General features: G+C 45.0%; 1 protein-coding gene across 10 annotated transcripts in view; it reads right to left on the bottom strand.

Moving 5' to 3' along the window:
* Positions 1 to 27,177, bottom strand: part of LOC311026318 (RNA-binding protein Musashi homolog 2) — a 227,110-nt gene that overhangs the window by 71,876 nt on the left and 128,057 nt on the right. The gene's annotated exons all lie outside the window — the stretch shown is intronic.

The raw sequence follows: 27,177 nt of genomic DNA, 5'->3' as shown, positions 1-27,177 counted from the left end.
GGAACACATGTTGGTAATGCAGGTTTATATATATATGTGTGTGTGTGTTCCACATATGCTCAGTCTATTTGCTATCTCTCTCTGTAACTTTCTTCCTCTGTGCATATTCATAACACCTCACTATAAACCGTCTCCTGGTGCTCGGTGTGTGACTGCTGATTGGATGAGCTGCACCCGGTGGATCCCTCCCACAACATCATCATCCAGTAACATTCAAGCGAACAGCACAGAGTTCAGCTGGCTTTGGAGTTTTCATCTAATTCTTATAGCACTTTCTATGAAGCCCATGTCTAGAAAGCATTATGAACATGAGTTTTAATCTGCTTCTGGCGCTGTATAATTTAGAGGCTCTCATATGTGTGATTATTGTTATAAATCATTATGAATAACACATAACGTATCGTATAATTCAAATTGCTGGTCACTCACTGACATTTATTTTTAAGGATCCTCGTTTATTTTTGTTATATATAATAACACATTCAAATGTAATTATAAGTTACTCTTAGTGGTCATTGGATGCTTAAAATAAAATGAAAAAAATATATAATTTAATTTGACAACACAACACAAAAAAATGTTTTACATAAAGCAAACATTAACTTATAAACACAATATAATTACTCATAACAGTGATTGTACAGTGAGTATATTGTTAACAGTTGTATTGCATTACAATTATGATAATCATAATACACTATGATACTTGCAAAATAAATCAGTGAGTGACTTGCAGTTATGAAGTGTTATGATTTGACCTTTTAAGTGATAATAAAAATACTTTCTAATGCGTTTACATTATTGTCATAAAGCATTATTAATATGTATGAGTGGGCGTCATCATTTTCATTTGCAGACATTTTGTAAATTATTTCTCATCCAGGGTTCAAACATTACGTTGGATCTGATATGAAACATTTTTATTTTTGTTTTCTGACGTGGCATTACTGAAAGTGAGTTTGACACTGTTGTAAAAACAACAATAACAAAAATATGTGATCCTAACCTAATCAATGAGGGGACCTCTATCCACGAGAAGGTGATGGAAAAATGACGGTCTCTCTTGGGGTAATCCAATTCTGTTGGCTAATATCCGTAGCATGCACACACACACATAACCACACACACAGACACAGACACAGACACACACACACACACACACACACACACACACACACACACACACACACACACACACACACACAACCACAACCACACAGACACACACACACACACACACAATGGCCATGAAAAGAAAACACACATAACCACCCAGAGAGCGACAGAGCCGCTGTGCTTTAGCCGGCGTTATCCCTCCATCTCTCCGCGATGCCACTGTACTCGCCTGAAGACATATTGTATTTGCGACAAAGACAGCAGCACATCTCATATACTGAACGCACACAGTGCAAGTAGCTGCAGAGCTGGAGGCCAGAGGCAAATACAAGCGAGGTTAGGCAAACACTGCTGAGGGGTAAGACAACAAGCCGGCGAGACAAGTGGTTCGAATATGAGTTACAAAACTGCGGGAAAACCAACCTGGACATAATTGCTCACACTGATAGAATTCCTTTAGCACAAATGGAGTATGGGTGTAATGAGATCCAAAGGTTTGAACCACAAGGGGATTCTTCATTCAAGAATGTCAGACTCTTTTGTGCCAAGGAATAGGCCGCGCTTAATAGATGTCTCAATTTCTATCACATACAGTAACAACCGATGTGGGGGGAGGCGGTGGGAGGAGGTGGGAGGAGGGGGCAGGAGCCTTTCCAAAAAGGCTTTGAGCCAGCGTGATGAATTTCTTTTGAGGTGCGAGGCAACACGGGACTCGGAATGAATGAAACAGATATGCACCTTTTGTGTTTTCTGACCTATTGATATAGATATCCATTTCATTAAACCTAATTAGCATTTCTCATTCCTGACCGAAGAAAGGCCGTTCGGAGAAGGAGCGAGGGGAAGGCAGAGGAGAAACGGGGGAAAGGCGGATCGCTCAGAAGTTTGTACATGAGGAACAGTTTTTTGTGGTATTTTTTGGGGTGTCTGAATGGAAAACCTGGCAGGATGTTGTGGATGCCAACACCTCCCACCAGAGCCTCTACAGGGGAATTCACTCAGGGACTAAAAGCATTTAATCAAAATAATCCTCTGCAAACAACAAGGCTTTAAAGCGCTGCATTACATGTGGGGGGGGGGGGGTTGCAAAGTAAAATTGATTTAAGCAAACTGGGCCTCTCGTTGCTCGTATGACCAGATTGTTATTAGTATTTAAGCATGGGGTATATTTAAAGGCGTGACACAGTAGCAGTTCATCTGAAATGAAGAACACTGATGATGCCACTTTGCAGAGGCCCATTACCATTTAGTAGAGATTGCTTTCATTGAGTGAGCCAAATGCTTAGAGGCGGAACTGCCACTTGTGTTTACTTTACAGATGCTTTTATGGTCTTGCGGTGAAGACGAGTATACTGTTCTCGCAGAAAGCCTCTCCGGTTCTCCGCATGGGCACACACACACACACAGGAGCTCAGATCATGACATCATGGACTCATCAAGCGAGGCGCGATGATGTCATTCTGATACTATTGACCCTTGTAATCAAGGCAGGCTTCGCTTGCTTCATGAACCCCCCTCTTTCATCAAGCGTCTCGCACGCACACACGCACACGTGCACACACACACACACACACACACACACACACACACACACACACACAATTAGAACGATGGGGTGCTCAAAGTACAGCAGCATAGTTCAATTGCAGACAGAATCTCTTCACAACATCCAGGCTTCGTTTAATTGCTTACTTGCACTATAATTGGGGATATAATCAAACGATAAACTGAACACAGCGTCTTCATAACTTCAGACTATCCTTTCATCAGTGGCTTTGGGCCGTGATTAGCGGAGATGAGAACGCTCCACAAACGACCATAACCGTTGCTGATTTGGGTCTTTGTTGCAGCCGTTCACCTCCGTGATTTGTGTTGGTCTTTTTCCGACAGGAACACCTGAGGACGGGTGAAGAGAGGTTGTGATAAAGCTCTGGGAGGCTGTGGAGATGTTGGACCTGCTGACGTGGACCACAAAGCCCTCAGATGAGGTTTAGGAGACCTGGAGCACCCACACTCAGGCCTCCCTGCTTCAGCTTCAAGCAGCCACCGATGCTATCCATGCACTCGGCGGATTTCATCATTGTTATGTGAAAACAGCCTTGTGCAGGCACTGGTCAATTTTAAAATGTTTGGATCTTTTTCAGACTATAATACAGATTAAGGAGTTTGTTTTATGACACGGTTTAGTTGCTTCAGATTTCTCCTAAATTCATCAAATTGGCATTAAATGATGCCTAATTTGCAGAATTCAACATACAATATCATTAGACATGAAGTACAAAATAATAATAAAAAATAAAAAAATAAGTTAAATATTTAACCCCACCCACCTGTAGTGTACTGCAACATGTGTGGACTTTTTATAAGCTGCTTTCTGAAACTGAGATTTTTTCCCCTTCCATACTCCGAGGCAGGAATCTCCACTTCAGTAGCACCTACATACGCCACACTTCCCAGTTCCCTACCTATCTATATTCTTCAGGGTTTTTTTTTTTTTTTTTACAGAGGGGTTATTTCATATATCATTCATAGCTGGATTTATAGAACATGTTATTCCTCAAAACATGGTCAAAATGGCTGCTGGCACCTGGCTGTTGACAGTATTCTCTGACTTATACAGTGATAAAAAGAGAGATTCCCTCTATGAAAACCGTTCTCTCATATGCCAACGAAATGAAATATATAATAATAATAAAAAAGTAGTGAACTGGGGAAGTTTCCTGTTGCATGTTTAACCCTGTCTAATGTACATGCTGCTACTTTAAATATGTAAACGCTATTTTATTATCAATGATCAATATTCATTAATTATGAACATCTATATGGAAATGGCTTTGACTTTGGTCATTTAGAGTTGATGCTGTCTAAAAAGTACACATGTGATGGGTGATTTGTGACCGGTAACAACACACAGGACGTCTTTCACCGTAGCTGTGGTCCGTGATCACCAGCGTTATTTCCACACTCGGTCCACCGCACACGTGTTAAGCCACACTCCGGCTTCACTTATAGAACTGAAAAGACGTTGCATCTCTGTTTAGTTTCCCTCTTCCCCTCTGAAATCACTTTCAACTCAGCCTCTTTGCAGAAGGGGAGCTCATTTCAATCTCAAAGCTGACATCTGTGGAAGCAATGCAGACTCTAAATGAGTGGATTTAATCCTGTGCACCAACGCTAGAGCACAGGAAGTGTTCACGCGAGAGGCATGGAGCGAGCTAAACGAGGGGAGGGGGGCGTTACAAATAAGAGAGAGAGAAATGCTTTTGTGACCTCCACTCATATCTCTCCATCTGTAGCAGAGCAACTGTCAGCTCATCCAGGAGTAAAGAGGACAGGAGAGAAGCTTCTCCAGATAGAAGGCAGCCATGTTTATTCATGCAGGGAAACAGCTGAGGTGTTGGAGACGGCTTCAAAGCGGAGGATGGCTCCACGTCCTGCATGGCCTTCTCCTCTGGCTAGGCTTTCTGGATTTGGCCTTTGAGTAAGGGGTCTAGGCATGCTGCCAGGCTCCGGACCCCCCATTACCAAGAGGTTGCTCTTTGAACAAATCCTGCCAGGGGTCACTCTCCCGGTGCTTCATCATCTTAAAGGTCAGACACAACAAATGGCATGGAAAGACAGTTGTGTCCCTGGCTGCGAACCCATACCGACCAGTAAGAGCATCTGCAGTGGGGACGGCTTGCAAACTGGGCTCACGTTATCAGAGTTGACTGGGCGATCGGCCATTTCCTTCCATGCACATGCAGGTATCGAAGGAATGCCTGGGCCTCGGGGTGCAATCCCTACAAACAAATGAAGGCCAAAGAAACGACTAAATCACTTGTGCCAGCGGCTACTATCTGTCACGGCGGCATTGTTTACAATTCAACAACATTATTTCTATTAGTAGAACAACATCAGCCTTCTGTAGAGCTGAGTTTCTCCGATTAGCACAACTATTGACCAGCCTATTTAACACAGCAGTGGACGCAGACTGGACTTCTATTTGAGATTTTGTGAAACACAGTTACAAAAGCAGAGGGAAATTGGAATAAAGCCCCCCCTAATAACAGCCTGTGCACTCTGCTGTTGAGCGAAATCAAACGCCATTTGAACATTTATGATACATAATTAACAGAGGGGCCAGTTGCTGTTTTGTAACTCTGGTGCATCATGCCGTTTTATCGCCGCTTCCCACCGAAAATGAAACGTTGTATAAATTAATTAATTTCTCCCCGCCGTCCACTCGAGCACAATGTGCGCTGGGGTTTTTCAGCCACTTTGTGTTGGAGAGGAAATTGAGTGGAATTCAAATGAGAAGATGCAAATCTCTTAATGTCATCATTTAAACCGGACATATACTCGAAAACATAACATAACCTCCCGAACCCCCGAGCAAAGAATATCACACAATTTTGACATTCATTTCTGGTATTCTCGTTTTGGTATTTTCTTGGTAAATAAAAAACAGGGGGAGCGAAATGTAATTAGCAAAAAGTAATTAATGAGGCTGACACACATGCCATATGTCACATGACATTATGAGACAAGTATCCTTATATTCACACCTCCATGCACACACCTGAGGCATTAGCAAAGTGATTTAAGAAAGAAACTTCCATAAACTAAATATGCATGAAGAGAGCAAGCTGCAGGGAATGAGATCAAATCACTGGAGTATTCATCTGGACCTGGACTTGCACCTGCACCTTTTCAGTGAAGAATGTTTGCTTAAAATTTCAATTTGATGGAATGATTGTGCACACCTGAACTCTGCCACTCAAGGCAGGGATCAGGTGTGCACTGCGTCATTTACATACTTAAGACATGAAGTTCCTTTGAAAAACAAGACGCTCCAAAATGAGGCTTTAATGTGGTAAAAAAAGAAGCTTGCTTGAAGTGAATCCCTGTGATTCTCCTAACTGAGGGATAAGTGGCTGACATACAATATTATTCTCAGAAATATATCCAAAATGATCAGGAGATACTGGTTATAGCAGCGGTTTTACATATAAATATCTTTGTCAAAATTGTTTTATAACACAATTTGGGGAGGAAATGCCTCGTTTAACAACAAAAGGTTTGGAAACATCACCAAACTCTAAACTTCTATAAATAGAAGTATGAGTCTCCTCACCTGAACAGCCAGGGAGACGTCACTCCATCACAGCGAACCGTATACATGCCCAGACTGAGAGGGGAGCTAATCATCCAGAGCCATTGAGCACACCTGCGTGGGCGTACGGCAACACACTCACACAGGTGTGCTCACTTATTCTGGCTGATTAGACCTCTGATAAGGCTGAAGTTGTGCGGGAGAATTATGCGAGGTCACAGACTGCTCGTGCTAACAAGAAACCTACAGTAAATGTGCGATAAAAACGAGCCGGGCGGTCTAACGAGGCGTCAATCAATGGCGGGCGGGAGGTCTAATCAGGCGGAGATAACTAAAAGTGCAGGCGGACCTCGAGTGCTTTTCCGCAGCAGACGTTTTGAATATAATATAAGAACAGCACAAAAAAAACAACAACATTAATGCCGGCTCCATTCAGGCGTCTCAATATACCATAAAAGTGATAGGAACGCGGCCGTTATTAATTGCACCTGCGCTTTTCCTGCTGTGACCTGTCATCGCGTCTGCTGTGAAAGGATGGATGGAGGTTATGCACCTATGTCACTCGCCCATGTGACACCGACCCCCCTCGCCACAAGTGGGTGTCAAATTAACCCGAACAACGGGCAAAGGTGATATCAGAAAAGAAAAAATAGTGAAAAGGTAAAAGCAGTGACTGAATTGTCAGGATCTTTGCCATATGCTATGTGATATCAGGTTATGCTGAACAACGCCTTAAAACATGGATGCCTGGTTTCAGTTTTAAGCGGCGTTTGGAAGCTTAATTAAGCTTAATTAAAATCACAAGGGCATCAAAGACTCCTCTGGTTTTTCTGTTGACAGCTTTTTAAAGGTGTTTAGAATTCATGACGTGTTTCATTGAACAGTGTGCTTCCAGTTCCTCAGCTTCCTTTCGCATCTTATTGCAAAACAAATGGGAACCAGTTCAGGAGTCAATAACCGTAAACTGGTTCTAGCTTATGGAACCTGGAATAAGGTTAAATCAAGCACATAGTGAGGAGACACCAGAACACCTCTCTTACTGATGCAAGAAAAAAAGAGGATGCACAAGTGATGGAAATATTGCCACTTCAGTGCTACAAAGATCCACCGCGCACGCTCTGTGTCGTGTAAAATACCATAAAATCCTCAGTTTCATCAGCTGCCAGGGATGAAAATCTATTGGCAGCGTGCTTGCATGGGCTTTGACAAGTTTGGCCATCTCGAAGAGATGTGTGGTGATTATCTGGATAGGGCTACTCTGTCTGTCTGGCTGCCCCAATAAAGCCATGATGCCAGAAAATTCGCCTCTGGCACCCTGGAGTCTGAAACGGCCTCTAAAACTGACTTTTGTAACTGCTGCACAGCGGTGACATTAGACAACTTCTAGCACACAGTCCATCAATTATTTAAACCACCCTTGTGATGAACCAGCCGGGGCTTCCACACTCTCACATTAAGATGGAACCCAGTAATCTTGGTGTTTGTGTTTCTCGGCGTCTGTGGGGGTGTGTGCCTGTGAAATGGGCACGCATACGAGTGAACGAGACATATCAAGATATGTAATATGACATAATGTCTCCCCTGCTCGAACCCCCAGCTGCTCGCCCACATGCCACAGATCCTGCACCATGTCTAAACAGATGCTCTATCAATAATGGTTGCTCCAGTGCCACACACGTCCCTGGTGGCCAAAATTGAGAAGGGGTGAGTGGATGCGAGGGAGAGAGGGGGAGGGGGAGGGGGAGGGGGAGAGAATGAGTGAATGAGTCGGTGTTTGGAGAGAGAACAAGAGGGAAGGAGAGCGGGCAGGAACCCAGAAGCTAGAGTGACTACTGGGAGACGGATTGGCCGCGCCAGAAGAAGCCAACAGACCAGTGAACCCGGGGATGAAGTGTTCTCCGTGTCCCATCTGCTCCAGCGAAAGGGCAGGAGAAAGAAAATGTCATTTGGGCCTACTTGTTCAAGATGTCGCTGTAGTGTGCACACGGATGAAAAGGATGAACGCAGGTAAACGGAAAAGAAAATTAGCTCTAAGAGAAACTTTCATCTATTCATTAATATAATATATTTAATGCGAATAGAGTGTCACAACACAAACAGAAAGAAATTATTATTCTATCTTCCTAACATTGGCAAAAGCAGCGTTTACTACTTCCCTTCATCCAAAACAAAAATACATAGAAATACAATGTTATTATCACATTAAATGATGTCTGTATTTATTATGGATGGTCTGATTTCCTCAACACTCTCATAGAAATACACACCAACACCAGCTTTGACGTTCAGATTGATTCATATCATTCAAGTATTTTGCAAGTGTCAATATGAACACAAGCTGCATAATGAGTTTACTTTATTCTGGCGGTTGAAAAGTAAATACGGCATGTGGTGGTGTTGGTGGTCAGCGGTCGTGTGCAGCCGTTCATGCCGAGAAAAGCATGTTTGTTTCTGTTTCACACTTTGAGATTTCCTTTAATAACGTCACATTGCCTTTCTTCTTTTCCTTTTAATGAAGCTTTAAAAGGCTGCAATCAACTTTTCCCTCAATAAAGGGATTATTTTCTCACTTGCCGGCAGAACTATTCATTTTCGTGATATAAAACTGTATTGATATCAAAGCAGGAACGCAATAAACAGTTTGGGATAACTTTACCAGAACAAAAAGCAGTGAATAACAGGAGAATAGTATTGAGAAAGCAGATGGAATGGCAGACAACGATAATGAAGTTTTTTTTTTTTTTTTCTTTTCACTCATGGAAAAAACAAAACCCAGGGAGAGAAAAAGACCATTTAGGGCCGTGAGGCTGGTGGAGACGGGGTCCGGAATGAATTTCGTAGGTAGGAACAACATTTTAACATACCCATCAGGCATCTCCATGTGTGTGTGTGTGTCTGCACACCATCAACGAAGCCATACCACATTAGGTGTATGTATTAGTTCTTGCATGAGCAACAAAACACATCAATGCTCCTTCTGCACCACCCCTGTTGTCATCATCCATCATAATCTAGCCCTGCCTTCCACTAGCTGTCAAAACTGCTCTGGACAATTCACTTAGACAGTGTCAGCTGAACTGTAATATTTTACCAGCCACTATAATGAGCACTGGCCTCCAGACTCACGGAAACAAAACACATGGCTCCCTGCTCGCGCCTTGCTGGTCGTATCCATGACTTTGCCACAGTCATTCCAATTTTTTCTGTGGCTGGAGGCGATACTAGTATCCGAGCGTGGTCAGCCTTTGCCAGCTGGGAACCCAACCTGTCAGGCCGGCAATATTGTCCTTCGCCTGAGCTCTAACATGATCTCGACTCTTACCGTGAGCTTACCGGAGAGAAAGAATAATCCCTCTGTGGTTATCTTGATCATGAGGTGGGCTAGTCCATGACACAAAGAGTTACAACCAGGCTAGCTATAAATTAATCTGTTGCTTTTGGGCTGAAGTTAATGTTTAGTTTTCTGAGTCATTTCTAAAACCAAAACCCCCTATACTATCAAGAATGATAGAGAACAGGAAAAGGATGCGTTGTGAGGCTTGGACCAGCAACCATTTGGCAGTTTTGCTCAAAAAATAAACCCCCAAATGACAAAATAATTAACCAAGTATCAATATTTTATTATACATTTTCTAAGGCCTGACAAATCAGCCCTTCTTTGCTCCTTCACTCACGTCATGTCAACCATTCAAAAACACCTGGATAACAGGTAAACATGATTTACTGTACAATAACAATACGTGTATAATACTGCTGCATCCATTGTGGCATAAGGAAGTTCCTCCATAACGGCGTTTGTGGGAGTGTTTGTTTGTGTGTGTGTGTGTGTGTGTTTGTGGGTGTGTGTTTGTGTGTGTGTGTGGGTGTGTGTGTGTGTGTGCGTCCTCGGTAAGTGCCACATCAACAACATTAACTTGGAGGACAAAGGAGGGCACGGAAACACAGGGAGCCGCTCGACGCCACCAAAGTAACAGAAAGTAGACGCCGTGGCAACACACACTATTTTAATTATCCTCTTGTCTAACCTGCCCTCCAATTACAAATAGGGATGTATAATAATCCATCTATTGATGCATGAAAGACAGGACAATAACACAGAAGCTGAACACGAGCAGGATAAGGAGGGATGGAAAAAAAAAAAAAAAAAGGAGCTCGAGGGAGGCTCAGAGTGAGGTTAAGCTAGCAAGAACACAGAGAAGATGCGGGTTCAAATTCACTAAGATGCAGCGTGTTTTTTAGGTGTGTACTCCAGACTATAAAGTCGAGTTAAGAGGCGCTGTTTATCACCATCAGACACTGTAAGATTAAATAGATGATTGCATTTATGATAGTGCAGTTAAACGATAAAGACACTGCAGTGTGCGCTGTATTCCGCTGACAGAGAGGCATAATGAATCTGCTCTGGCTAATTTATGCCGGCTAATTTGTCTACATTTGGTAAATCTTTTTAAGATTGATTTTTCTTCCCCTCCGCGAGTACAAACTCAGCTCAACATTAAATAAACAGCAGCGAGCGAGGCCTCACTTTTTATACGCCGCCCTTTAAATTCAACACACTGCGACGGTTCTCTTCCCGTACAGTGTGTCACGTCAGGCAGACTTAATGTGCGAGGATTAACAGGCTGCGCTGCAGACGCCTGCCATTTGTCTTCCTCCTGCTCGCCACAAAGCTACTTTAACCTGAGCACCGCATGATTTTGTGTCTTACTACAATTGGCGATATGAAGGATGCCCGTATGAAACAGGAGGAGGAAAAACTGCCACGTACTTAAATAAAAAAAAGCCTGGCGCCTACACATCTATCGTGTTTGGAGTGTTGGAAGTCTCTGACACGTTTGTGTTCAGGTGTCTTGATAGTTCTCTTTCCATATGTCATGTTGTGTGTGTGTGTGTGTGTAGGTGTGTGTGTATCAATCCTGTTCCCTATACATTCAACCCCTCCGGCTGTGACAGCAGCTTACAGAAAGCAAAAGGGCAGCACTCCTCCGAGTGCAGAGGGAGTGATGGAGAGCCAGCAACACGGAATATCCACTGGTCAGATAAGCTCTGGGCCTGAATGCAGCAACAGAAACATCCGAGTGGTCCGGTCCTCCTGTCAAAATTATCAGTTTGCATTGTTGGGCAACTAGGCTCCATGCCTGCACATGTTCCTCCATCATTACACCGTTTTCTCCCGTGGCCTACCTGCTCTATGTCCATGCGTCCACTTAAATGATCAATACCATCACAATGACATCCACTCTGAGGGAAGACATGATGATTACTGTTCTGTTCTCACAACGAGGGGATCGGCATCCACGCTGACCTTATCAAGATTACTATTAACGTTTCACATTAAATACACTTTCTTTGTCAATGACATCACATAATGTAAAGTTTCCACCATCGCTTCTGTTCATTCAGTCTGCCACCGCATCGATCCTCCTCTTAACGTATAGAAACATGATTCCACAGTGAGGAATACAGTGCACATGTGGGGGAAAGAGAGCTGCTCTGATCTCATCTGTCCTCGGTACTGATACCCTGCCTTACTCCCATCCTGCCTTTCCTGGATCCGGATCTTCCCTCTTTAACTCCACGCTGACAACTTTGCGCAGTCAAAAGCAGTCTGCAGATAGGATCCCTCACAAAGAACAAGCGATTATATTTAATCATCGTCTCTTGACTGCTTAAATATTCCCTCTTTGAGTTCACACACACACACACACACACCCGTCCACATGTGGATACAAAGACGTACAGTGAGGGGTGAACGTTTGCGGCGGAAAAAGACAGCAGAAGACTTAGTGGTCCTTCTCCATCCCTGCAGGCAGTAAAGCAGGCTGCATGGCAGGCCCGTCTCCCAAGACAAGTTAATAAGATGGAGCAGTCCCCGGGGGCAACAGCCGGAGAGCATTATCACTTTGAAGGCAGCCAGAAAAACTGACACGTACGAGGAAATAACTCCCCCCAAAAAGCAGCTATTAATTACCCCTCTCACTAGCTGCAAAGTTAATTTGACAATCTGGAAGACAGGGATTGTGTCGAAATAAGGGATTTACCCTCCCACTTGATTCAACGATTCGTCTGCAATTATTATAGGGTTTTTTTTTGTTGCCATTCATGCACACTTTTCTACATTTGCATTCATTACAGCCCCCTCTCTCTCCTCCTCCTCACACATGTATGACGAGGCAGCGTGAAACCGCGAGGAGCTGTGGGGCAACACGGCACATACCGGCACGTGTGAACCACCCAAAGACCACTTCCACAGACATGTGGTGTGATGAATAAATCATGGCGCATGAAACCGAGGGGAGAGAAGTTCCTCCCCCGAGGGCCGGCGTTCACTTAGAGCGGCTCGACTCAAAACACGAGTATCTCCCTGCCGTCTGAACGAGCCGCCGCTAAAGCAAATAAGAGCAGGACTGTCACCTCGCCGGAGAAACATTGATCATTACACAATTTGTTCCCTTTTATTACAGCCATTGTAATTAAAAATAATTGAGTAGTGGGGTGGGCAGGTGCTCCCATCAACAATTTTTTTCCCTACCAATTAGCTCTACAATAATATTGCCCCGGATATTGCAGATGATATTATTAGCATTTTGATGGAACACAAGTGCCTGCATGCCGGCACGCCAGAGAACCGTTCTCAAGTGGAATCTTTTTCCCACAGAGAACCGACGAGGAAGAGTCGCTTCTGGTGTGAGAAAAAACGGATCAGGACCGGGGAGACGGTGCCGACGGAGACACGCTTAAAACATTCAAATCCAGACCTCCAGCACGCAGAGCCGAGCTCGTGTTTCAACTGACCACAAACGTTACATTTTGCATCCACATGAGTTAAATTGGATCAAAAATCAGCGACTATGAATCAACATCAAGGAACGCCGCGATGAGATTCAAATCTGTCAAGTGAACATAAATAAATTCGGGTCCCCAACAAATCTGACAAATGTGTTTTAGCATCAGGGGTAAGACCCGCGCGTTCTCCTCCAGCCAGCTCGTCTGATGTCAGAGGCCTAACAAATTGGTTGGCCGGCCGCTTGGGAGCGTGTGTGCGGCTCGGATGGTACACCATCGCGCAGGAGAATCGGAATCAAATTTGAAGCATCGAATTTCTGTGATACATCTTACCAATTTCCTCTAAAGGGTCCAAGCGTCTCTCTGTGACAAGGATTATCTCACCAATACCAGAGGGGAAAGATAACTGACATTTGTCCTGGGTTAAAATGACTTTTTTCCCCCTTCTTCTTCTGTGCTTGCTGGCTACGCAAAGTGATTGCAGATGCTAATTTGCAATCTTGACCGGTCGTATTTAAACTCCATGACATAAAGTGGACCTTACACACCGACTGGGCTGATATTAATCAGCATGCAAGTTGAAATATGAGTAAAAACTATAAAACTACTTTCTAGTTTCCAGGCGTTTGCGTTCCATTGAATTATGCATTGTGTGACATCACTGGTGTTGCTTTTATTTTGTTGTGCTACTACTTCTTCCTAGTTGGAGACGTTGGACCTTTCTTGCTTTCAATCAAACAAACCTTCATGATAAACCATTTCAAAAACACATAAAAATTGTAAATTTAAGACATACATTCTACGGTGATTTCTTTTCATGGACAGAAATCGACTGAGGGAAAAAATAAAAATAAAAAATAGCCTTTGTTAGAGCTTGATTCATTTAAACGGACACACAGAGACAAAAGCACTGTGGCCTACCAATGTGTCTCCTTTTGTGTCATTATTAATGCTTTGATTTGGCAAAAATACATCACCTGACACTCGTGCCAATATATTTCAACAAATTGCGCCGAATTACCTGTGTGTAAGAATGGGAAGAGGAGAGAAAAAAAGGGAGAGATGGAGCGGGGGAGTGTCGGAGACAAAGACAGAGAGACAGACAGAGAGAGGGAGACGGAGACAGAGAGATCAGAGAGCCGGGGACAGAAGCACAGCGGACGATAAATGAATTCCCAAGAGAAAAGGAGGGACACGGAGAAATTACAGAACAAAAGGAGAAGACAGAAATGACATTTCTTAAGGGACTGCTGTGTGGCATTTGTAGGAAGAAAAATGAAATGTGAGGACCAGAGAGAGATGGAAGGCGGGAGAGGGCATGGGGAGAATGGAATGAGTAAGAGCAAGAAACAAAAGAGAAAGTGTGTGAGAGGTAAGACTAATTTATGAGAAATGAGGCAGGAGTCGGTGAGGCTGGCTGCGGCTGTCTGATGGATTGGGTGGGGGTGGAGGTGAGGAGTGGGGGGTGGAGGGGGGGGGGGGGGGGGGGCGACGGCCACTGGGTTTTCGCAGGTTGTTGGAAGGAGAAGAACCCGCGATATGGATCCTTTGATGCGGCATTTCAAAAAAGGTGAACTCTCCAGAAATGGGACATGAAAATAAAACAAAAAAACACCACTTCTCTTTGGAGCTCGAATCTCCCTGGCAGGGAGGCGAGAGCAAGAGGTGAGAAAGAGACTGGGAGGAAACAAAGAGGAGGGAGCACAAAAAAAAAAAAAAAAAAAAAAGAGAGAGAGAGGGGGGGATGTGTGAAGTGAGAGAGGCAGCGAGGAAAAGATGAGGAAGATAAAGTGAGATGAGAGACAGCTGCCTTTGTTGCGACTGCTCTTCAACTGTGGCAGTTTGGAAAAGAGGGGTGCGCACGTGGGGGACGGCGTGTGTGTGTGTGCGCGTGCACGCACATCTGTTATAATGAACTTCACATAGGCGTGAAAGGCGGGACTGATGATAAGGCAGCTGCTCATTTGTAGCGCGCGAGGAGTTGGTTGCCGCGCTCCAAGTACACAAACGCAGAAGAGACACAATCGCTGGCACGCAGGCAGACTGAAGGGCGGCCTCTGGAGGTATCACGGAAACACTCGGGGCCCTACGGAAATATTCAAGGCGCCCCTCTAGACAGAACCCCCTCCCGGAGCGTGCTGACAGAGGAGCCCCAGTCTTACAGCATCACATGTTGCTGCATCAAAGCCAGGACACGCTGCTGTGTGAAGTGCCATCAACGTACGCGGCGACGCACACGTCTCTCTTTCCATCTTTTTCTACCACATGCTCAACTTTGAGAGAACAGAGCCGGGGAAGCAGAGAGGGGGGGGCTGGCAGCAGCGATGAAAGACAGTGATGAAGGTGCGGTGGTAAAACACATTGTAGACGCCGTCGATCTACTGATGGGAGAGAGCACATCACACGCTGTCTTTTAAGTTCAGCCTCTCTCAGCGTGAGCCCGGGAAAAGATCGGGGACACAAACGCCGCGCGCGCCGCCGACCGAACCCGAACACAAACGCATCCAAAGCCTCTCTCTCCAATTACACCGCCAATTCCGTGGAGGCAAAAACCCAAACAAAGGTAACTGGGCACGAGGCTTATTAATCATGTCATCGTTCCTTTGTAACCTCATTAGCTATTGGTGGGCTGCCATGTCAAGGATACAGCTGTGAGGTTTTGCCGGGGGGGAAGCTGCATTGGCCAAAAAGTAAGCCTAATGGCGTTGGATGTCATCCCGATAATTGTGCAAATTATAAATTATGAAGACACATTTGTTGAGGCAAACATGTCAAATTTAACAAATAGGCTAATGCAGTAAACGGCTACCAGTGTGGTCCTCTGTCGCCCTGCTGAGGAACTCCCCAGAGTTTACTAATAATACGTTCTGTGAGTTGTGGAGTTAGGAGGAACTTTATACGGGAAAGTTGGATTTCTACGTGCCTCGTTGCAAATTGGGCAAACACAGGAAACATTAGGGTAAAAACGGTGGCATTCCATATTTTCATAATGAACCATAGATATTTTTATAAGCCTCATCGGTCTTACCATATTCAACCAATACAACCAATGTGTTCATGATCAAATTATTAACGAGATCAGAGTAAAAGGAAATTTACAAAACATTGGCATACAAATATATAAAATACCAAAATTACAAGTGTATTCATGATCCAAAATGGCTCATTTCAAATTATATGTACGGTAGGCCTTTATATCCTTGAGGGTCCAGCAGCTATAATCTCACAAAATCCATCTGGAAACACTGTTATATTTTACATTTCTCTCTCGTAGGTTATTGCTTCTGTTGAATAACGCAACTCCTAGAAATATGGACAGAATAGAAGATATAATCAGTACTATAGACGTGTCACCTTCACTATTTTATGTTTTTTTACATAAACGTATTATATTTTCATGACGTGATCATCATATGATAATTATCATTAATCATACACCTCACATATCATAAGAACAGCTTCAGCTTCGGGAATCACTGCTCCGCCATGTGGATATAAAAACCACTGCAGCTGACTTCCATTCGGCGCCGGAGGGGCGTTACGAGTCGCCGTGGCGTTCACTGCGTCTTGGCGGGGGATCTGCATTCAGCCAAAGACCCCGCCAGGGCCCAGCATGGATCCAGCCCCGGATCGGCCCGGGCCCCCCATCACAGAGGGAGGGGAAATTGTAGGTGGCTGCGTCTGCGTGCACTACACATGTGTGCATCCACTGATACGTGTTGTTTGCCTGTTTGTTTGTGTGTCTCGTATAAAGAGGGTGGCTGGCTGAGGGCTTGTTCTCCGTGGGACTCTCCAATAGGGCAAACCACACGACACGGGGAATGGGGCCCTTAGGCAGCCACCCATTATATGTCACATTGTAACACACACACACACACACACATGCACACACACTCCCCTGCACAAACAAAAAAAAACACACAGCACACCTACACAGAGGCGCACAGTTAAACACAGAGAGACCGACTTGGAACCTGTCAAGTGCGAACAAACTGATGACAAGACGGCGACAGATGGATCCATTGAGGAGAGACGAGCTACGCATTCAACTCAATTAGCAACGTGCTGCTGCATGACGCCGATGGGATGTGGAATCTCACCATGACTGGCAACCTGTCAATCGAGGCAACGGAGCCGCGAAAACAAGCATCATGCAAGACGCCATGAATTAAATTTAATAAACCAATAAATTCATTAATTTATGAATAAATGGTATAAGAGCGTGGAGTGGCAGCTCTGCATCGGAAAGCAGGGCATAATGTGACCAGGGAGCCTAAATATCCCCAGGCGCACACGCACAAAGAAGGAACCGGCAGTGGGGAAAGACGAGGAGGAGGAGGAGGAGGAGGCTGTGATGGCGAGAGACAGAAAGGGAGAGAGAACAATGGCTGCTCCCCTCTTTCTCCCTTGCTCACTTTCTCTTCCGAAGCTCTGTTCATACATTATCCTGCCATGGTACCTAATGAGCCAGGCATCTCTACCCTGACACTTACGCTCGGCTAGGCAACCCTTATTACAGTGTTGCACACACACACACACACACACACACACACACACACACACACACACACACACAGAGCTGACCATCAGAGGTCATCACAGCAGCTGTGTGATGGGGGAGCATAGAAACATCGCTGGCTGCTTGTGATGTAAAGGAGCTCGGCGTATTCAAATGCTTCGCCGCCGACCGTCGGGAGGAATCGTTATATAACGGCTTAAGTGTGTTTGTGTGTCAGTTTCAGACATGTCAAGTTCCTGGTTTATACAAATCCATGCAGCAGCCCGAAGGCACTCGGCGAATATGGGGACAGACACGGCGTGCCCCCTGCAAGTCGTCGGTTATTACTGACGCTTCATTGTTCGTGACGGCAGACAAAATGGCTCTTTTCGCGGCTTTTTTTTTAGGGATACGGACAACAACAAAAAAAAAATAAAAGAGAAAAATAAAAAAGTCTATCTTGTCTGGCAACATACCAGTCGGTGCCAGGATGTACCCTGCAGTGCTGTGATTGTTTTGGCTGCTTCCGTTTAAAAAAGCCTCACTTCAAAAAAGAGCCTCCTACAACAGTTTAAGTGGTAAACCAGCAGGGATGTGGGAGGCCAATCAGCTGTAAGTACAGTCGGGTCTACATGGTAAAGGTTGGTCAAATAAACATCAAACGTCACGACTGCATGCCAGTGGAGTGGAGGCGGGGGGGGCGCTGCTTTGAGGGGGGGGGGGGGGGGATTGGATGACTGGCATGTTGGACGAGCACTTGAAATGACACGAGACGCTCGGTTTGACCCTGAAATCACGAAGAAGAAAAAGGAAGAAAAAGAGAAGTGTAAGAAAGAAACCCGAGGTTGTTCTTTCTCCCTTTAATCTAAGATTAGATGCTCAGACTGGAGGTGATGTAATCTAAGTCCTCGCAATCGTTCTGTGAGAAGTGATTGCCGCGGCTCGCCGGCTGATTGTGATGTACAGCTGTGCCGGGTCGCTGTATTCCAAACCACCATTACACTTAAAGTAGTAGCCGACAGTAAAAACACTGACTTCAGTTGAGATGAGGCTTGATAGCTTCATGTTGTCCTCGTTTATTGGAACTTGATAGCTTATATTAAAGTCAGAGTGAAGTTGATCTAAAAAAGACTGCATAAGGGGTATGATGTCATCATATTAAAATTCAAAAACACCCCCAATTGTGTTTTAAATAATTGGAGCAGCAGAAATAATTGTTTTGGGGGTTTTTTTTATAGTAAAATGCACATTTGAGTGTAAAATATTCTCCTATATCTCTAAACTATATATATATATATATATATATATATATATATATATATATATATATATATATATATATATATATCAGAGACTATCCATTATTACACAGTACTGAGACATTAGGACAGAGATCTTCAACAGGGGGTCCGGGACCCCTAAGGGGTCCGCAGAGTTACTGCAGGGGGTCCCCGAAATTATTTGATCCCAAACAAAAATACACACTAACATGAATACAACGTATAGTAAGCAAATATAACTCTTCCTATGTTGTGGAATTGTGGTGTAAAAATGCAGATATAGATTTAGGTCGCTGCACTACACGTTATTATTGGCTTGGTTAATAAGCAACACAATGTTATATGATATGTAAGAGGGAGACCCTCCACCGTTTCACTATAAGCTTGGGGTCCTTGGCCTGAAAACGTTGAAGACCTCTGTGTTAGGACGAACAGCTGACACACATTGTTGTAAAGCTGTTAAAAACTTGTCCACAAACCCTGTTTTTTACTGCAGTTGCTGAATTTTCCGTGGAATAAAACATTCAACATAAGCAACAGGAACTTCATATCTCTTATTATTAAATCTGATAAGTCATTTCCAGGAAGAAAAAAATGCCTCAGAAACACTTTTTGCGTGTCTATAATATCAGTCCAAATCATTTCCTGAAAACGATTTACTCTTCAAAAGAGGACAACTGCGTGTCGTACGCGAGTGCATCGGTGGGCGTAAAAGCTATCAAAAACATGTCCACGCGATCAGCATGTTTTAAAAAATCCGACAAAGACGAGAAGCGACATATTTTTACTAACGCTGCACAGCAGACACTTAGATAATTCCCTCGTGTGCTGCGCTCAGCTGTAAGATGCCTGGCTAGGCACCAATCAGGCTGTAAAAATACAGGGGACGATGCAGGGGGAGCTTCCCCTGTCTGTTGCTGTTACAGTCTTGTGCACATTAGATGCAAAAACAAAACTCCTGCAGGTATATGAACCTCTCGCTACATCTGATTTTTTTTAAATATTGACCATCGTCTGTCGTCTCACATAAGCGATGCGTGGAGGTCTGAGCCGGCGTGTTTGCGGGCGACTGGATGTTAACTCAGTATTCCAGGTCACGGGCGGCTGCAATCTCACAGGAGGTTTAACCTTGGTAAATCCACTATTAGGTGTTCTGAGAATGATGATGTGAACAGTAGATCCTCCCTGATCGTTTCACTTTCTAAGAGCATCCGGCGGGTCACAAATAGAGAAGCGGTGGGGGTATTACAAGGTCAAAGGTTGGCTAACTCTCAATATGATGACAATTCCGAGCTGGCATTTTCATTTCCTGAAGAGACTGATTCCCCGTGGCAGCAGCTGAGGCCAAAGATGTTTGCTTATTTTTGTTCAAATAAGCTCTCCTCTGCTTTAAAGAGAGAATGTGTGCTGCAAATATGCAGCGTGGCATAAACGGCCTTTCCATTCACGGACTGTACCAATGCATATCCAAGGGAAATTCTAATCAATATTGCTTTCCAATGCACACACACACACAAATCAGACCCCGCCTATCATACACAAATGCACATTTCTTTTTCTTTTTTTTCCCCCGTCCCTTTCATTTTGTCCTTCAAATGTCTTCAGAGGTGCAGCCGTGCAGCCAACCAGTGGGAGTAGCTGATGTTTTAATGGCACATGGTTTGTCTCCTGGTGGTGAGATAAACATGGGGAAGAGATTAAAACCCCAGGCTTTCTTCCACAATCTCCTGCCTTCATCCTCCTTTCCCCATTGCAGTGGCCATGCAGGGCCGGCACAGCAGACTCTAATTCAAAAACCGAACCCAACCGCTCTATAAGGCACACTGGAGCCTAAACACACACACACACACACGCACACACACACACACACACACACACACACACACACACACACACGCGCACACACACACACACACACACACACACACACACACACACACACACACACGAACACACACACACACACACACACACACACACACACACACACACACACACACACACACACACAGGCATTGATAAAGGGGCAGATGTCAGCGGGGGGGAGCAGCAGAAAACAGACAGGTGACACAGAGTGGAGGACTGTCTCGCGTTTAATCACCTAGCTGTCAGGCACGTCTCGCCGGGCTCATCGCACGACGCTGGCAGGAATGTACACAGCTACGACTGCAATGCCGCTGTTGATTTTGAGGTGAGATCTGTCGGGGTCGCAGGTGTCACGACGTGAACCGCAACAAACACCCCCGAAGAAGGAAGGGTCAGAAGCCAGGCTCCATGCTACAAATACAGGAGCCGATGAGCTGGAGCGCTTATTGGTAGCGACTTAACACCTAAACATATCATTTCCCGTGTCACTGTGATTAGGGGCCCTGGCGAGGTGGCCCCTCAGGTGGAGGTGGACCCCGGAGCGTATGATTAGCTCTGCCATTTAAATGGCATTCACACTAATCGCTAATATGGGGTCTTGTCAAGGTGAGGGAGCACGACGGCGTCGGCTCGCGTCGGGGAAAAGCTGAGGCGACGCCGGGAAAGGTGCGGCGATATCTGATTCCACTTGATGCGGATGCTGTGTCAATCAGTTAAGTCAGGCGTGGCGGCGGATTGTTTTTTTACATCGGCGCCGCTATACAGCCGTCGCAGAGCGCAGAGGAGCTGCGATCTGTAAACACTACAGCTCCGGTGGGACCGGCGGGGGATTCGCTTGTTTAAAAAGAGATTGTGGCGGAGGGAGGGGGAGGGAAATTAATCATCGGCCGTTGTTAAAGTGCTGGTGAAGTTCTGTTCAAATAAGCTTTCTCTCTCTCTCTTGTTAAACCAACAGCCATTTGCTTACCAGGAGGAGGAATTAAAGAATTGGTTAACTTTTCTTCACGCTGGTGGAAATTTCATCTCTGATGTCGTGCCATCTTTAAAATGACCCTCCTCCCCGTCTCTCTCGCCTGAACAAAAGGAGGCATTATCAAACCTCACTCTCAGCAGTCCCAGACCCATTTGGTAAACAGCCTGTGTCCTACAGTAGTAATCAGAGGGTATTTTTGAGGGATTTGCAGGCTGGCCAGGAGGCATCCGCTGGAGTGATCTCTAATTGCTAGAAGCAGAGGCCTAGACTGCCTGGCGCTCTTTTGAAGCCATCGGCAGCAGCTTCCAGCCGGAGGAGCCAGCAGGGGGAAGGCTTCCTGTTGAGACACTCCTTTCTCTTTATCCCCTTCTCTTTCCCTCCCTCGCCATGCCTTCATTCTCCTTTCCTTGTTCTCGGTCCCCCTTCTTTCCATTCTCTCCCCCCCCCCTTCCTTCCATTTCTTCTCTAACTGTACTTGTTCCCTCTCTCTCTCCTCCTCTCCTACTCAGTCAATGAGCCAGCAATCACTTTGCAGACAGACATCCTCTGCTCGGTCGGCCATGTTCAATCCCTAGCACCGGCGGCTGATGAGGCATTGTGGTGACGTCAAACACCGGGGCTTTTCAGGGAGCAACAGTTAACCTGTGGAGGCGCAGCGCTGCTTCCCAGGTTACAGGACTCACACTGGCAGTCTTTGTATGAAATAATGAATGTAATATGCCAAAGAGATGAAAGATAATGAGGCCAATTATTTTTTTTCTTCTCACCCAGTGAGCCAGGAGAGGCAAATTTATGTCAAATAGTTGGTGTATAATGACACCTAATGCCGCTCAAGCCTTTGTTACTCTATGAGCTTGTGTATCCCGGGGCAAAGACTTTTGCTCTATAAAGCGTCGTTTTTTTTAAAATTGTGACAAATAACACAAAACGCCGCAACCGCTAAATAATAATATGAGAATTGTTAGAAAGTGGGACTGTGTGGCGTGTCCGTGGGCTCGGGCATGCCGTCTGCATTGTTGACGCGAGAGGCTGGAAAACTCACCGATGAAATGAACAAAGACACACGGATTGGAAAGGGATAAAAAAATAAAAATTGCACGCTGTCATCCACACACACAGTCTCACAGAGACACGACCGGTTTCTTGGTTGTTTGGAAGGCAGCTCGCTCAGTGTGACATTGACTCCTCAGTGCCAATTCCACACTGGGAGCTGCACTTGCTAGCTTTGCTGCCAATCCAGGTAAAGAGATTACAGACACACACAATGCAGTCTTCTGTTCGTCTGCCAAGAAGAAAACCAGCCCTTTAAGCCCACAGGAAGAAAAAAAAGGGGGCTATACACAAATTCACACAGCCTTGGCCTCTTCCTCGTGCAAAAAAAACCCAGAATCCCCTTCTTCTCCAGGAACACGGCTTCTAATACGAGCCGCGCTCGTTTGGCTCTCAAACAAAAAGCAGCCGCGTGACTAAAACAATGCGGCCTCCACTTCTTGGTCCCGGTCCCCAACACTGTTGCACATTACCATTACTTGCATCATTCAAATATAAAGAAGGAATTTGGCTCGCGATCAGTCACACAGTCATTATAAAGCTACACTAATGGCTGCTGTCTGGTTACAAACTATTGTAAAAACAATATGAAAGAAAGTTACACTGGCATTTCATCATCGTCTCTTAATGGTGTAATTAAAAAAAAAAAAAAGGTGAACGAGAACTCGCGTGCCACATGACATAGATATAGGTGTCACCTTCCATGTTTTAACCAACAGCAATTAACTAAAAAACTTGCAGAAAACTAAATACTTGATGAAAAACTGCAGGGATGCTGCTGATTTATGGCAGTGCAGATTTTTGTTTTTCTCGCAGAGCCTGAATCAAACAATCACTGACTGTGGCATGCAGTTTTGACCCAATTAATCAGCTACTTATAATCGTAAGAGTGTAATTTAGCGTTGGGATTGCAATGCACTAATTTGCATTGTATATACTTATCTCTTTTTTTTTTTGGTGGGGGGGATTTGTGTGGATTACGCGTGATGCAGAGAAACTGCTTGTGAATAATCAAATCAGAGGGGAGCATATATCTACACTATGTATTCCCCACTTGAAAGGGTCCTGTGCAGATCATGTGTGCTGAATTACACTACAGAGAGAGAGATGAGTCGATGAAGAAGAGGGTGGTAACGTGGAGGCGAAGGAGGGCTAATAATGGTGGAGCAGAGTGGCACTTGAAGGAGGATGCGTGTGGCAGCGAGACAAAGCATCCGCCGGTCATCGACTGTACCTTTAACTTGCAAATTAAAGCCCAAACGCCGCGGCGGATGACGATAGTTGCCACTCTGCCACTCTGTCATCATGGCCTCCTCCATCCCCTCCTCTAAGAGATGCCATTTGTCTCACCTCAGCAACACTCTCCTTGGCACTACCAATTGTGTTTGACAGTGAAATCACATTTCAGATCATAAATCAAATGTCAGCCTGCAGGACGGGAATAGGCAACAGATGACAGAATGATTTTGACTCGGGGGCTATTTCAAAAGCTTTTATTTCCAGCCCGTGTAGCTCGTCCTGTCACCGGGGGGGGGGGGGGGGGGGGGGCGTGTGAAGTCGTGTTGAGGGTGGTGGGGAATGACGACGGGTGCGTGCAGTCCGTGACTCAAGGCCCAACCTGGACCGCCTGCACCGCCGAATACAGCAGAACCTAATAGAATAGCTACGAAATACCAATGTACACATTCCCAGTTTTTTTTGTCTTTCCTGTCACAAAATGAGCGTCAGGGGAGGAAGGGGGAGGTCGCAGGGGGGAGGCGATGCGGCGGGGGACACTGCAGTAGAACATGGAACAATAGGCGCCCTCTGGCATCAACCTCTGGACAGCCCAAGCTGCTCACCAAAGACACTGAACTCGCCCACAATGAACCGCTGCAGAGGGAAAGGGAGGCTTTGGAGAGTTCAATTTCCAGCACAATTGGCCGTATTCTACTCCTTTAAATGCCAAGGAGATGGTGTGCAGCCTTTGTGAGGAGCTTTGCTTACAGCGAGTGTCCTCTAACAGGAGAGAGAGACACAGAGAGACAGAGGGAGATGGCGAGGACAGGCAGGGTGTGAGGACAGAAATAGTGAGACTGTAAATGAAAAGGAAGAAAGAATGCGAGTGAATGACGGAGCGAGATAGAAGGAAATGTGCAGAGCGAAACGAGGAGGGTAGAGAATGTCTCCTCTGGCTGTCGTTTCGCCAGCCTCGCAGGGACCGTCTGAAGGACAATGCTGCTACTAGTGGAGTGTGACGTTTGTCCTCTATCCAATTCACCACAGCCCCAAAGAAAACACACTAACAATCAAGTGTCGATCATGCATCTCATACACAATAAACTCTTCCAGGCAAAATACAAAGCATTATGGTCATACACAATGCAAGCCTCTGTGTGGAAATGGCTTAATGGAGGGGGAAAAAAGCCACGAGATAACATTCAAATGAGGTTGAGGTGAAGTCATCGCGTGCCACAGCGGGGCCTAACAGGAGATCACATCCCACTCCTGTGAATTTGACCTCAGTGCTGAGAATAGGTAGAAGGTATACGATACTGGAAGTATGCAGTCTCTCCTCTATAGCATATTTAATTTGCTTGGATAAACAAAAGAATTATAATGTTTTTATCTCCAAAAAGCTCAAGTAAACATGAAGACGCTTAGACTTCAAGGACATTTGCTTCCTTTCTTCTTGGTTTGCTACTAAGGCCACCTTCTTTTCTTTTTTTTCTTTTACAAAAGAGTTGAAATCGAGATTGTCACAATTCTACAATACCAGGATTCTAAACTACAATATAATACTAGTAGAAAAAACAATATGTTTGCATTTCTACATCACTATTTCATAATTTATATTTGCTTATAAGATGTTAAAATTAGATGTATTTTTGGACATTTTAAATTTTGGAAGAAAGAAAATTTGGGATAAAAAAAATGTGGGGACCCCCTGCTGTATCTCTGCGGACCCCCCAGGGGTCCCGAACCCCCCGTTGAAGATCTTTGCTCTAAAGTAACAATCAATGTAGCAAACATGGCTATTTGTTTTTCAAGCGCAGTGCTCATAAAACGCACCAGGGCGACATAACATCACTTCCGTCAATCCGTCAGCGCGTTAGCATATGGTTCACCACCGAGCCTACACACGACGTTAACCTCACCTATCTGTCCTCTGCTCGGCTAGATATTAATGACTGTGTGAAATCTCCTGCAGCGGTGGTGCTAACGGGCGTTCTGGAGACAACGCCGTCACCGCCACAGGTTGAGGACCAGCCGACTCATCCCACGTCGTGTCATCTGTGCAGCCTTGGGTTGAAAATCTGAGCGTGGATCTGTTTTGTTTTTACAGCTTCGGTTATGGCTTCCGATACTATCAAGCGTATAATTAACAGAGATAGGATCGCTTTAATCATGAGGTACCGAACAATTAAAGGCATTTTTGACAGCCTTTCTTGGAATTATAGGCTGCTGCTGTGCTTCAGAGTTCGGCTCCGAGTTGATTTAAAATTTGGTTGCAACGCAGCTGCGTGAGGAAGTTGGACGCCGCACTTACACGGCAGCATTCCAGATGCACAGAAAAAAGGAAGCAGTTGTTGGAAATATGCTCTTTCGTGAGTAAGTGAACGGCTATTTTCAGGACTTGCAATTATGGCGGAGGCGGCATGTGTTTTTAGAAGAATCCTATTGTGTAACGTTTGGATTGTTAAATAAAGAATGTGGTATTTGTATTGCAGCGCTGCAGAAAAAAAAACGTTATTTTTTCATGAATCTCAAACATGAAAAAATGAACACAGGTGGGAAATTGATTTGGAGTGCTGGGTTGCCAGATGCCCATTACTGGACCAGCGGTGATAGTGGGGCCCAGGCACCGGTTTCACTGATTACATATTCAATGTCCTTTCCTTTGTGGTCACAGGGCAGCTGAGCCATTAATATTACACAGTCACACCGATGGCTCTGATCAATTATTCAATTTATCTCATGGCTCCGTAATATTCTATGCAATTCATCTGGAGGACCTGTTGTGTGTTTTTTAAGATGAAAGCAGCAAATCTCCACTGTTTCAAATTCCCACCGGAACCAAAATATCCAAACGCTGCTTAGAAGAAGCGGCAAACAGCGCTGCACCTGCCTCCCGCCTCGGTGTCACACTCCATACAAATACGTCCGCTGTCATCAGAAAAATTGCCAAGGAGGCTGTTTCTCCATCATTGTCTTCATTTGAAGGGCATTTTGCTGCCCAAAGGCAAACGCCTAACCCACCCACCCCCCCTCTCTGGCAGTGCAGCAGAGAGAGAGAGAGAGGAATAAGAGAGAGAAAAGAGCCTTCGTCTCAAAGCAGACCTCACACTGGGTTCTGTCACTACAGATCAAAATCCCCTTAAAGCCATAGATCACTTCCACTACAGTTCACATGTTCCACACTTAGAAACTGTTTACCAGACTCAAAGAGTTCGCCTGCGTACGCACGGCACACACAGACACAGATGCAGTAGGGAAGAGAAAGTTTGTGAGGGAAAAAAAACAAAAAAAACAA

Source organism: Eutrigla gurnardus, assembly GCF_963514095.1.
Source record: "Eutrigla gurnardus genome assembly, chromosome: 15".
In the NCBI taxonomy this organism is placed as follows: Eukaryota; Metazoa; Chordata; class Actinopteri; order Perciformes; family Triglidae; genus Eutrigla; species Eutrigla gurnardus.
The sequence above is the reverse complement of the archived record's forward strand: the minus strand, read 5'-3'. Positions and strand labels throughout refer to the sequence as shown.